Genomic DNA, 12,884 nt, shown 5'->3' on the forward strand with positions numbered 1-12,884 from the left:
CTGGAACTTTCTAAATGCCTTTTACAGTAAATCTTTGGAATAGAATGATGAATGAAGGAGGTTTGGGGGGTGAGAGACAGAGAGAGAGAGATAGATCTTCCTGTCTGGAACTTTCTAAATGCCTTTTACAGTAAATCTTTGGAATAGAATGATGAACGAGGGGAGGTGAGGGGGTTGGGAGGTGAGAGACAGAGAGAGAGAGTGAGATCTTCCTGTCTGGAACTTTCTAAATGCCTTTTACAGTAAATCTTTGGAATAGAATGATGAATGAGGGGAGGGGGTTGGGGGTGAGAGACAGAGAGAGAGAGAGATCTTCCTGTCTGGAACTTTCTAAATGCCTTTTACAGTAAATCTTTGGAATAGAATGATGAATGAGGGGAGGTGAGGGGGTTGGGGGGTGAGAGACAGAGAGAGAGAGTGAGATCTTCCTGTCTGGAACTTTCTAAATGCCTTTTACAGTAAATCTTTGGAATAGAATGATGAATGAAGGGGGGCTGGGGAGGTGAGAGACAGAGAGAGAGAGAGCGAGAGAGAACTTCCTGTCTGGAACTTTCTAAATGCCTTTTACAGTAAATCTTTGGAATAGAATGATGAATGAAGTGGGGTTGGGGGGTGAGAGACAGAGAGAGAGAGTGAGATCTTCCTGTCTGGAACTTTCTAAATGCCTTTTACAGTAAATCTTTGGAATAGAATGATGAATGAGGGGAGGTGAGGGGGTTGGGGGTGAGAGACAGAGAGAGAGAGTGAGATCTTCCTGTCTGGAACTTTCTAAATGCCTTTTACAGTAAATCTTTGGAATAGAATGATGAATGAGGGGAGGTGAGGGGTTTGGGGGGTGAGAGACAGAAAGAGAGTGAGATCTTCCTGTCTGGAACTTTCTAAATACCTTTTACAGAAAATCTTTGGAATAGAATGATGAATGAAGGGGGGCTGGGGAGATGAGAGACAGAGAGAGAGAGAGAGAGAGAGAGAGAGAGAGATCTTCCTGTCTGGAACTTTCTAAATGCCTTTTAGTGTAACTCTTCGGAATAGAATGATGAATGAGGGGAGGTGAGGGGGTTGGGGGGTGAGAGACAGAGAGAGAGAGTGAGATCTTCCTGTCTGGAACCTTCTAAATGCCTTTTAGTGTAACTCTTTGGAATAGAATGATGAATGAGGGAAGGTGAAGGGGTTGGGGGGTGAGAGACAGAGAGAGAGAGAGAGAGAGATCTTCCTGTCTGGAACTTTCTAAATGCCTTTTACAGTAAATCTTTGGAATAGAATGATGAATGAGGGGAGGTGAGGGGGTTGTGGGGTGAGAGACAGAGAGAGAGAGTGAGATCTTCCTGTCTGGAACTTTCTAAATGCCTTTTACAGTAAATCTTTGGAATAGAATGATGAATGAAGGGGGGCTGGGGAGATGAGAGACAGAGAGAGAGAGAGAGAGAGAGAGAGAGAGAGAGATCTTCCTGTCTGGAACTTTCTAAATGCCTTTTACAGTAAATCTTTGGAATAGAATGATGAATGAAGGGGGGGCTGGGGAGGTGAGAGACAGAGAGAGAGAGAGATCTTCCTGTCTGGAACTTTCTAAATGCCTTTTACAGTAAATTTTTGGAATAGAATGATGAATGAAGGGGGGCTGGGGAGGTGAGAGACAGAGAGTGAGAGAGAGATCTTCCTGTCTGGAACTTTCTAAATGCCTTTTACAGTAATTTTTTGGAATAGAATGATGAATGAAGGGGGGCTGGGGAGGTGAGAGACAGAGAGAGAGATCTTCCTGTCTGGAACTTTCTAAATGCCTTTTACAGTACATCTTTGGAATAGAATGATGAATGAAGGGGGGTTGGGGGTTAGAGACAGAGAGAGAGTGAGATCTTCCTGTCTGGGAGTTTCTAAATGCCTTTTACAGTAAATCTTTGGAATAGGATGATGAATGAATCACAAGTGTCACTATCAATTGCCCTTATAAGATTTTAAAGGAATGACAACTTGTAGAAAGCTAAGGAAATGAAATGTTAGATATGATTTATTTTATCAATTTGATGTACATTTTATGTGGTTTTACTAAAACACATTTTTTGTAATTAAATGTTTTTTTATATTAGGATTGTAATTTATGTATATTTTGTGGGAGTGAAATAGCCCTGAATGCCATAACTAAAGGCTGGAGTCAGTCAGTAGGAGGGCTCCCCAAAATGAAAGGCCTGCTTGAAGTAATATGAAAATAAGGCCCTGCGATTTCAAAGTGAAAAGGAGCGAAATTAGGCATCAAAAGTTGGAGATGCCTAAAAATGTTCATTGCCTCACAGAAGGGAAAGCCAGGAGTCTAAAGTTGTACAAAGTTTTAAATGGCCGAAGTCCTGTTGTCAAAAACAGCAGTGTCCAGAATGTTGAAGGAACATGCAAGATTGTGTGCAAGCCTGCACATCAGAATGGAGCTGTTTACTGTGACAGAAATAATTGTGTGCAAAAATCAATGTTTTCCTTTATATTAAAGACATGTTCTGGAAAAAGTGTGCAAAAGTGTAATAAAGGAACTGGAAGTTTGTCCACTATGAGCCCCTCAAAAGAGGAAACAAGAATTCACAGAATCTGCAAGGAGATGTGAAACTGCAGCAGGATGGAAGATTTCACGTTGGAACTTTCTTCAGTAACATTGCAATTGTGCTTTTAAAATGAACACTTTAAGCATTCAAATGTACAGCTAAAGTCTTTATATATATATATTTATGTTTCCCTTCTGTGATCACTGTTTGCAGGAAATTACTTTTACAAGGTTTTACATGTTCAGATTGTGTGAATTTGCTAAGGTTTGTTAAAAGTAAAATGCTTGCAGTGGGGGGAAAAGGCTGAACTCTTGGTTTCATTTCCTGCTGTAAGTCCCCAAGTGTGAAACTAAAATTGAAAGCTTGGTTGTCATGGGAATGGAAGCCTGGCCCTTCTTCAAACACGAGGCCATTCTGTTAAATATACAAACCTAAGGTTGGTAGAGATCATTTGTGCAGGGGGCGAGATAAGAACATTCTTATGCTCTCCAGCTTTTATGACTAAAATCACTTAGGCCATGATAAAACTGACCATTAGCCCGTGAAACCTTGAGCTAAGCAAAACACAGGAATTCCTCTTGACTTCATAGCCAGCAACAGATCTCTTCCAACGGTGGGGGCCAGAATTATGGAGGGGGTTTCACAAACATTGCACAGCATGGAAGATATGCTGTTTATGGAATAACTTGGGCAATATTGATCATGCACAGGTCATGTTCGGATCGCTGGAAAGCTATCAGCGACCCACTTCTGGTGACACCAACATACCAAAAGTTACGAGGAAACATTTGATTGTGATCTCTGCATAAATGTGAGAAACATAAAAATTTGAGAAAAGATGTAAACTGTTCTTCATATTCTGCCCACCGAATGCCATATTTTTCAGTAATATCGTTCGGGCGTAAATGAGAAAATACTGTAGCTTCACACCAGTAGGTCGCACAGACACCTGATAAAGTCCATACGATTCACAAAAAATGTAGTAGTAAAAAATGCTGCATATGTGTCATAATATGACGGTAAAGTGCATTTGTAATACAGGGAGATTTTCATGTGCAAAAACCAGCCCCAGCCCCCTGTCCTAATCAGATGATTGATGGGGCATCCTCCCTTGGCTTCCCAGAACACTCCCACTTCCTTTGGACATATAGGCCCACATATGGGAGGGAACCCTTGAACATTGCCCTATCCATCCTGCGAGAACTATGACTCATCTGTGATGTCATTTGCCCTATAAATAGGTCACTCTGCCTCAAATCAGGACTCTCCCTACCAACTCTTGAGGTGTGCAGCTGACCAAATCTGGAACCATAATTGCAGAGTGGGACCCACATCTTGGAGTGAAGCCAGGAGCTGGAGTAGCTGACTTGGGACAGAGAGAATCCTTGACTGACCCTGGTTGTCCCAGCAGTGAGGCCCTGATGCTCCTTGATGTCCATCAAACCCTCTCTTGTAAGTATAGACATCCCCAGCAATAGATTAAACGCACCATATAGTCTTCAGCATTGCCATAGAGATTCCCCCATGGTATAATCCCCTATACTCTTTCTTTTGTAATGCAGTCATTTTCTTATTGAAAATAATGTACTTGTCTGTGCATGGTAGTAATTCTCCCACTGGCAAATCCCTTGTTTGCCTGTACATTTCAGTCATTTCCCTTGAAGAATCTCCAGTTGCTTGTATAGATCACTAGTATATTTTTGTTCAGTAAATCAATTAATTTCCACATTATTTCAAGGGATCGAGATAATTAGAATTCGAAACTAACTATCTCTTCCCAGTGTCTTATGAGTCATTATAGTTATAAAGTATTCCCCCAAAGAATTCATTTCATTATGAGCTAAAAAAAAAAAAATAATAATTTGTCCGGGTTTTTAAATGATGTCATATCAAACAAATTTCTCTTTGCATCTGTCATTTTAAACCGAAGCCGATTTCTTATTGTGAGTAATCTCTTTGCGCAGAGCCTACCTGTATTTGTCTCTGTCATTTGAAATGAAAACCGATTTTACTATTGGGAGTTCCCTATTGCTTAAGCTTGTTTGTCATTTGCAGCCTTAGGAAAAATGAGTGTTATTTGCATTTTCTTTTCTCTGGAAATTTAGCTTAACCTTTTTAAAACCGTTTTTCCTAGACTATTCCTCTTCCCCTACCGTATTTTGATAATGGATTTACAATTGTATTCCCTTCCTATTTGCCTAAAGCTTGCCTGTCACTTGCAGCCTTAGAAAAAGTGGCATTTGCATTTTCCTTTCCCTGGAAATTTAGCTTAACCTTTTAAAAATCGTTTTTCTTAGTCTATACCTCTTCCCCTACTAGATTTTGATAACGAATTTCCAATTGCATTCCTTTTTTTATTTGCCCATGTGTTGCATATACTAAAATCGATTTTCCTATTGTATGCTGGCTAACTGTTCTGAAGCCCTATTTCCTCTTAAGAATAAGCAGCACGAAGTATCCTTGTGTGCTGTCCCATAGCAGTTGTCCTAACTAAGTAAAAACCCATGTTATCTGGTGCAGAAAAACAAATTGTCCCATTTATTGGTGGCTCCCTTAGTGTTTCTGAAAACCCCACTTAAAATCCAATTTTAATCTGGTGTTTCCATTCCTTACCACTGCCTTCCATTCAAAGCTGACAAGCCTAGTGGAGGTCTAGAGAGGAGAGGATTGCTGGGCCTTACATGTTTGAGTTGTCTTTGTGTGCCAATTGACTAGAAGAAGTCTGAAATGTGTGTTGCCACTCCCTGGTGGCTATTGTAACTGTTTATTCAATTTTCCTATTAAATCAGAAATTAATAAAAAATTCATTGATAACACACTGGCCTGGTTACTAGTCTACTGTGACACGGGGTGCTTGTGGTGGATGGGTGCGAGACGGATTGGAGGCGTCCTTAAAACAATCTAGATTGTAAAAATAAAAAGCAGTTTTACTGTGCGCCACATTCATTACAGGGGAAACGGATCCCTGACTTGCTTGTGCTGCATTATCTATCGTGACAATTGTTGTTTCTTGTATTTGTGTAATGTATAATGTATAACATAAACGCTATGAATAAATCAATTTAAAAAAATCAACCTGCATGTAAAATCAGAACATCTGTCCAAACAGACTGTAACGGTGTGCCGGACAGTACAGAGGGGAGCTCCGACCCGCACCTCGCAAGGCGAGGGAGCCCCGGCAGGCACCTCCAATGCAGGCACGCATTGGAACACTCTGGCAGCAGACGTGGAATGGAAACTGTGTCAATGGGAGAAGTGCACTCCCCAGCGGCTCACAGGGTCCACCACTCTGCGTTACCCAGAGGCAGCGATGCTACGGACGGAGTGGAGCACGGCATAACAGTCGGGCATTGCAGTGACGACCGGGACATGGAATTACCAGCCACAATATTAACCGCACACAGAGGTAGCAACCCGGTCGGTGCGCCTCTCAGACGAGGGTCCAACTTTTCCCGCCACAGAGTTCGAAGCCCGGTACAATCAAACCAGCTAAGGCGACCAGGCATCATGGCAGCCCTCTTCCCGGGGAAAAGGGGGCGGGGCCTTGGAGGGGTTTTACTGCCTATCTCACCAAAACACTTGGGTCCTGATTGGCCACAACTGCACCAGCCCCTATATCAGACAGAAGGAGAAGACTGACTAAGTGTGCTTTTCTCTTTGTATCATAGGAGGGACGAACACCGGAGGAGAAGGATGTGAGGGATTACAGCTGGGCGTACGAGGATTGAACTGCTACACCCATACCGTCGATCCTCGGCTTTAAGCCGTGTTTCTAGAGACTGAAGTCCAGTCAAGGGGTTCCACAAGGAGGGGAACTCACTCCATGTGTCCCTTATTTTTTGTTGAAACTGCTGCCAAGTACAACCAGCAATAAAGCAGTTACTTTTGTTCAGGCAACCAGTGTCACACTTGTCATTTTACACAGACATAAAACTTCAGGATTTCTCTGCATAATGCTAACTATGACTGACGACCTTTGTTGGAGGGAGAGGGGGTGATAATGTATGCACATTCCAAGCCATTGAAAAGTACCATTAAGGTTATGTCCATGTCCATAATGTCAGATATTAATCAGCTGAGAGATTCCCATAGTTTGGCTGCAGGGGCTTGGGGGAGGACACACTGCCGCAACATATGCCTGAGCTCAATGCTAACATTTGATATCTGGCCCTAGCCCTAACTTACACCATTTTGTAAGTGTCCAGTGTAATGCCGGCACAGTCAACTGTTGGGTGGAAATGGTTAATGGTTAATCTTGCCAAGCATATGATCCCAATTTTCCTAGGAGAGTATTCTTTCAAGCTGGGTTTAGTATTGTCTGGACACAAGATTCCTTTCTCTGAGGTGTATTGTAAATGCTGGGCACTGACATTGGCTTTTCGTTGTCCTTAGCCGTGGGCGTTCACAGTTGTTCCCAAGGAGATTGACCTTGGGTGAGTTGTAGCACAGAGTGATGAAGAGCAATTTGTATTGTATTTGAGTTGCAGGTTCCTAAAGGTCATTTACCTGGCCATGTTGTAGAATTTGGTATCTGATTTCTCTGCTACTGATCCCATTGCTCATCAGTTCCTACCAGTTTCAATATGGGGTACGTGGCATTAGACATGCATGATGCCCCACCTTTCAATAACTTGTTGGTAGGTTTTCCTTCTGTAGATCATTGTATAAGGTTATTTGACCCAGCGCTTCTTTCCTGGTGGTGCAGCAGTTTTAGCAGACCCCCATGTCTTTCTGCATTATGTTTTAACGTTATTGATGGAGCTTCATTTGCCAATGTAGCCTTGATCCAGACATCTACTTTTGAGAACATGGATGCCTGATGATACCCTTTTAGCTGGGGAATTCCAAACCCATCTTTCCCAATTGGCAATTTGACTATGAGGCCGACATGGTAACCCTTAAGTCCATAAACTCCACCATCCAAACCTGGATGGCAGAAAACTTGTTATGCCTTAATGGTGAAAAAAATGAACTTCTGCTAATTGGATTACCTGCTACCCTTAGGAAAAAGGACAAACAATACAGCTCTTTCACTATTGACAATATTACAATCACTGTATCGCAGGCTGTTAAGACCCTGGGGGTCTACCTCGATTTCGACCTCTCTATGAACAGGCAGGTCACGCCACTGCATCGACCTCAGCCTGCCATTCTAAATTGCTTAACGCAGCCAGGCCCTTTCTGTCAGAACAAAACTGTCTCACGATTGCAAGAGCAATAATTGGATTCTGGTTTAATTACTGCAATGCCCTCTTTGTAGGGACATCCGTAAAAAACAACACCAAACTCCAAACTGTCCAGAATAATGCCATGAGGGCCGCCACCGGTATATCCAAGAGGGAACATATCTCTGAAACTAGGAAGCAAGTTCACTGACTCCCCATTAAAGAACGGATAGTCTTTAAAACTCTCACCTCGATGCACAAATGCGTCCATAACTTGGCACCAATGTACCTTGCCCAAAGAATAGTCAAGCCCATTTCAGCCAGACCAACAAGATCTGCCTACGTTAACAGGATCAAGTAGTGTACACTCTTCATCAGGGGCAGCATATTCAACAATTAAAGTCTACAAAAAGAAAGATTGTATACAACAATATATTAGTACTTGTTTAGTACAATTTGTGTTAATCAAATATAACATCAATTCAAAAAATCATGATTGTTATTTTTAAAGAATTAGTATCTTTTTTGTAACAAAACATCCTGTCATTTGTTTAGTGACCCCATTGTGACTCATCACTAGAAGAGCAGATATTAATGTGGAGCGGTATTGAATTTCCTCTCTATATATACATAATCCTTTTCTTCCCCGTATTGAGTGCAAGAGTAAGACGGACCGGGCCACTTCTGGCACATATCAAATATCTTTTTCAATACTCACGTACAATTCAATATCGCTCCACATTAATATCTGCATATCTGCTCTTCTAGTGATGAGTCACAATGGGGTCACTAAACAAATGACAGGATATTTTGTTACAAAAAAGATACTAATTCTTTAAAAATAACAATCGTGATTTTTTGAATTGATGTTGTATTTGATTAACACAAATTGTACTAAACAAATACTAATATATTGTGGTATACAATCTTTCTTTTTGTAGACTTTAATTGTTGAATATGCTGCCCCTGATGAAGAGGGTACACAACTCGAAACGCGTTGGGCATATCAAGATGCAAATAAAAAGCAAAAATTGTTTTTTATAAACACAAACTCTCTATTATACTCATATGAAATTCCAAGTGATTATAATTGCTTAAAACTACTCGATACTTAATCTCCATTAGGCCATCTCTGGCCTTTTAGAAAGTGTGCAGGGGACGTAGCTATCCTTATTGGATTCCTCTCTTGTTCTCTGTATATATCCAGCCTAGATACCAAGTCTGTGTTTTTCTCCCCCGCGCCTTGAACTATTTACCATAATGTTTATTTCTCTGATTACCTTTCATTGAACTACACTTATTTTGGTGTGCAAGTGTGTTTACCTGTGTAGGTTATCATTTGTTTCCCTCCTTTTTGGCGGCTTGGTATCTATACAACACACTAGCACCCACACATAGAATATGTCTTTTTCAAGCATCAGCTCACTCACAGATAAAGCAGCCGCCACCCTGGCCTTCTCAGCTGAAGAAGCAACAAGAATACTTGGATTAATTAAAGATACCAGTACAACAATACCATCGGATAATAATCCAGAGCGTCTCATACAAAAACTAGAGCACCTGATTAGACGTGAAATCTCGCAAAAACTTCACGCTTCAACTCTCGCACAATACTATAGAGCCAAACGTATTCCAAGGGGTCTCAGAATCTACCTCAGGCCCACTCTTTGTAAAGAAAATAAGGACTTTGTCAATCGATGGGAACAGATCCTTAACAAGTGTTCATTAGACCTCATTCTTTTCACCATTGAAGAGCTCTCGAAATCAGTCACAACTTTACAACAAGAAATTTAAGAAATCTCGACACAGCTTTCTAAACTCAAGACAGACACAGAATTTATACAGATTCTAGAAGATACCAACAGAAAACTAGAATCCTACAAACAGGACATAGAACAGCGTAAGATTAGAAAATTCCGCAGAGATACTTTGGACTACGCTCGAGACATTGTCTATTCCTGGCAGGAATTTTATGCAAACAGTCGACCTACACCAAGAAGACCCCCCCAGACAACCAGCAGAAGCAGGAAATCATACAGAAAGCAGTGAGGTAACCAGTGACGAACTTGAAGAGATACCTAGCACTAGATCAATTCCCAACAGAGTCGGTATCACGACACTTGATTTACCAGAAGGCACACCCGGCAGACCAACAGTAGCAACTCCATAAATTCCTTTTTTAGGAAAAGGAAAGCAAGACGAGGACAGAAGAAAGTTACGCCAGAAAAAGAAATAAAAGATAACCTTGTCATTAATATCTCCTCAAATCCTCTTTCTTTGGCACAAATGGACACACTTAATTTGGGAATTTCATTCATACCAACTAACTCCACTTTCTTCTTTGAAGAAGAAGTTAATCTTTTTAAGCTTATAAGGAAGATGGAACTTAAGGTATTCTTCAACAACATAGAGGACAACATACAACCGAAGACTAAATCAAGATACCTGGAAATGAAAAACAAAAGTAACTTTTATCCCCAGGTTAATCACCCATTGATTAATCTATTTAAAGAGAAACTAACAAAGACCTCAAAAGACTGAAATACTTTCCACCTAAAAAACGGAATATTCGTAAATACCAACTGAAATTTATTAAACAACTGGCTGAAGATAGTAGCCTTACATTAAGAACAAGCAGATAAAGGTGGTGCCCTGGTTTTGATGGACACCAGCCTCTATGATCAAGGCTGTTCTAAACTTCTAAGAGACACTCGGACCTACACACCTACACACCTCTAGATAGTGATCCAATTCTTGGGATTACAAACATCATCAAAACTACTGTGGAAAATGGATTGGATATCAGAAAAAAACAGCTGAATTCCTGACACAGAAATATCCTATAACCCCAGTGTTTTACGGGTTGCCAAAGATACACAAAAATCTCCATGATCCACCATCTTGCCCTATTGTGGCTGGGACGGAAAGCATTTTTCAACCGCTTGGTATATATCTTGACACAGCACTTCAGCCACTGGTACAAGCTACAACAACCTATCTCAAAGATACGACTCACTACTTAAAAATGTTACAAACATTACAATTTACAGAGGACAACTTGATTCTGTTCACCATGGATGTCAACAGTCTATATACTTCCATTCCACACTCTGAAGGCATTGAGGCTCTAGAATGGTTCTTATTAACACATAGACAAGTTGATATTCAAATAATCTTTGCATTGGAATTACTCAACATCATACTCTACAATAATTATTTCAGACACAACGGCCAATTCTACCTACACATTTCTGGAACTTCCATGGGGTCCTCAGTGGCCCCATCCTATGCAAATATCTTCATGTATCATTACGAAAAAACTCACGTATTGGATAATCCTCTTTGGAAGAATAAGATTAAATGCTGGCAGAGATACTTCGATGATATTTTTGGAATATGGATGGGTACTGGAACAGAATTACTCAATTTCTGGAACTTTCTCAATACATGCAATCCTAAAATAGGATTCTCTATTGAAATTGGCAAGCCACACGTGAACGCACTGGAACTCACATGAGGAGTATTGAGTCACATCTAGCCTTCAGGAAAGCATTAAAAATGATACTATTTGTTTAAACAAGTCCTCCGGTACCAACACCCTAGGTAGACTGCATGCTCCATCCTTGTTATTATGTAACTCTTATTACAACTGTATGACAATCCAAAACTGTAACCACCTGTGTATGAGCCTCTGATGCACTATCAATATTATTATTACTCAGACTGTTTTGATTGCAAGCTCACTACAACCATGTGCAAAGTAACCCACCTGTAACTGAGACGATTTCATGCAACAGCGTCCCGATGCTTTTGGGCTGCTAGTGTGCTTTACAAATCCAAATAAATAAATAAATTTCAAATGAAGGTGTAATTAGGGTCTTTCCACTGCCTTCACAGAAAAATTGCATGAGTCTTTTTTTCAAAGTGCCTGTAGATTGAGGCTTTCAATATGACAGGCATGGCATGGAAGAAAGGCAGGGGGGGATACCCAAAAATAAGTGCAAATAAAAATAGCACAATGCGCCTTTTTTTAAAATGTGCGCTTGTTTCCGAAATGCGCAGGTCACCTTATTCATAAAGGTGACCTGCGCATTTCAGTGGGGCTGGACAGCAGTGCAAAAGATGCGCTATCCAGTGCCTTTGCATACATTAGTGATCGCAACACTAATGTTTGCATGCTCCCAGACACCACGTGAAATGCTAAAAAGCATTTATTTGCCTGTTTGAGAGATTGAAATGCAATTGGGGCATCAGTGGACCATGCCGCTGCTGTTCCACTTTCAAACAATGGCATGATAGTGTTCGAATCAGGCGCATTTTAAAGTGCATCCTGTTTGCACCTATGGGATATGCTTTAAAATGTGCAGAAACGCCACCTTACTTGTGCAAATATGCAAAAGGAGCAAAGTGGGCATTTGGATATGTACATCCATGATGCGCACATTCAAACACCCATTGTGCACAGAGCACAGCTCTTATTGGTGGAAGTCGTGGGATGCGGGAGCGCATCTCCTCACTTGCCCCAATAAAAGCTTGAGAATCTGTCCAGTGGTAGTTCACTTTAACCATTTTTATTCGTAGGTTTAGTTTCTGACCCCTTTCAATGTCCAGGCCCAGGTCTGCTACAAGAAACACAATATTTTCTCCAGGAAGTTGAATCCTCAGGTATTTTCGTTCTTTTCTTTCCCATTTTAGCGTGAACTGGGCGTACTCTTCTTTTTTGCTATCAGAGAGACGGGTGTGACGAAATGACTAGTTCTCTGCAGGAGTACAGGGATGAGTAGTGGCTAAACAGCCTACTCAGCCTCACACTACTACTACAGCAGTAGCGATCCCAATCATAATGGTGAAACAGGCTCAGCCTAAAAGGGTACCTCCTTCACCATGTTGAGTAAAGCAGGCTGGAGGCAGGCTACATCTTCCGGAGGGCCAGACAGCAGTAGTACACAGACTACACAATGAAAGAATGTCCAATCAAGGACCTACACAAATACTCACGCCGACACACAGAAGACCCAATAAGAAACTAAACCTCTGCCAACTGCTCTAGCATTTATCTGGAGAGTTTGAAGACCTGATTGATTTTGAAAGTAATAAACTATTGTTAGTGAGAACAACTGGTGAACACTTACCAAATTAGATAAGAAAGTCATTAGCATGATTAAAACATTGAATTCATGTATATGTCATAACT

Source organism: Ambystoma mexicanum, chromosome 2p, assembly GCF_040938575.1.
Source record: "Ambystoma mexicanum isolate Mex_15411 chromosome 2p, UKY_AmexF1_1, whole genome shotgun sequence".
Lineage (NCBI taxonomy): Eukaryota > Metazoa > Chordata > Amphibia > Caudata > Ambystomatidae > Ambystoma > Ambystoma mexicanum.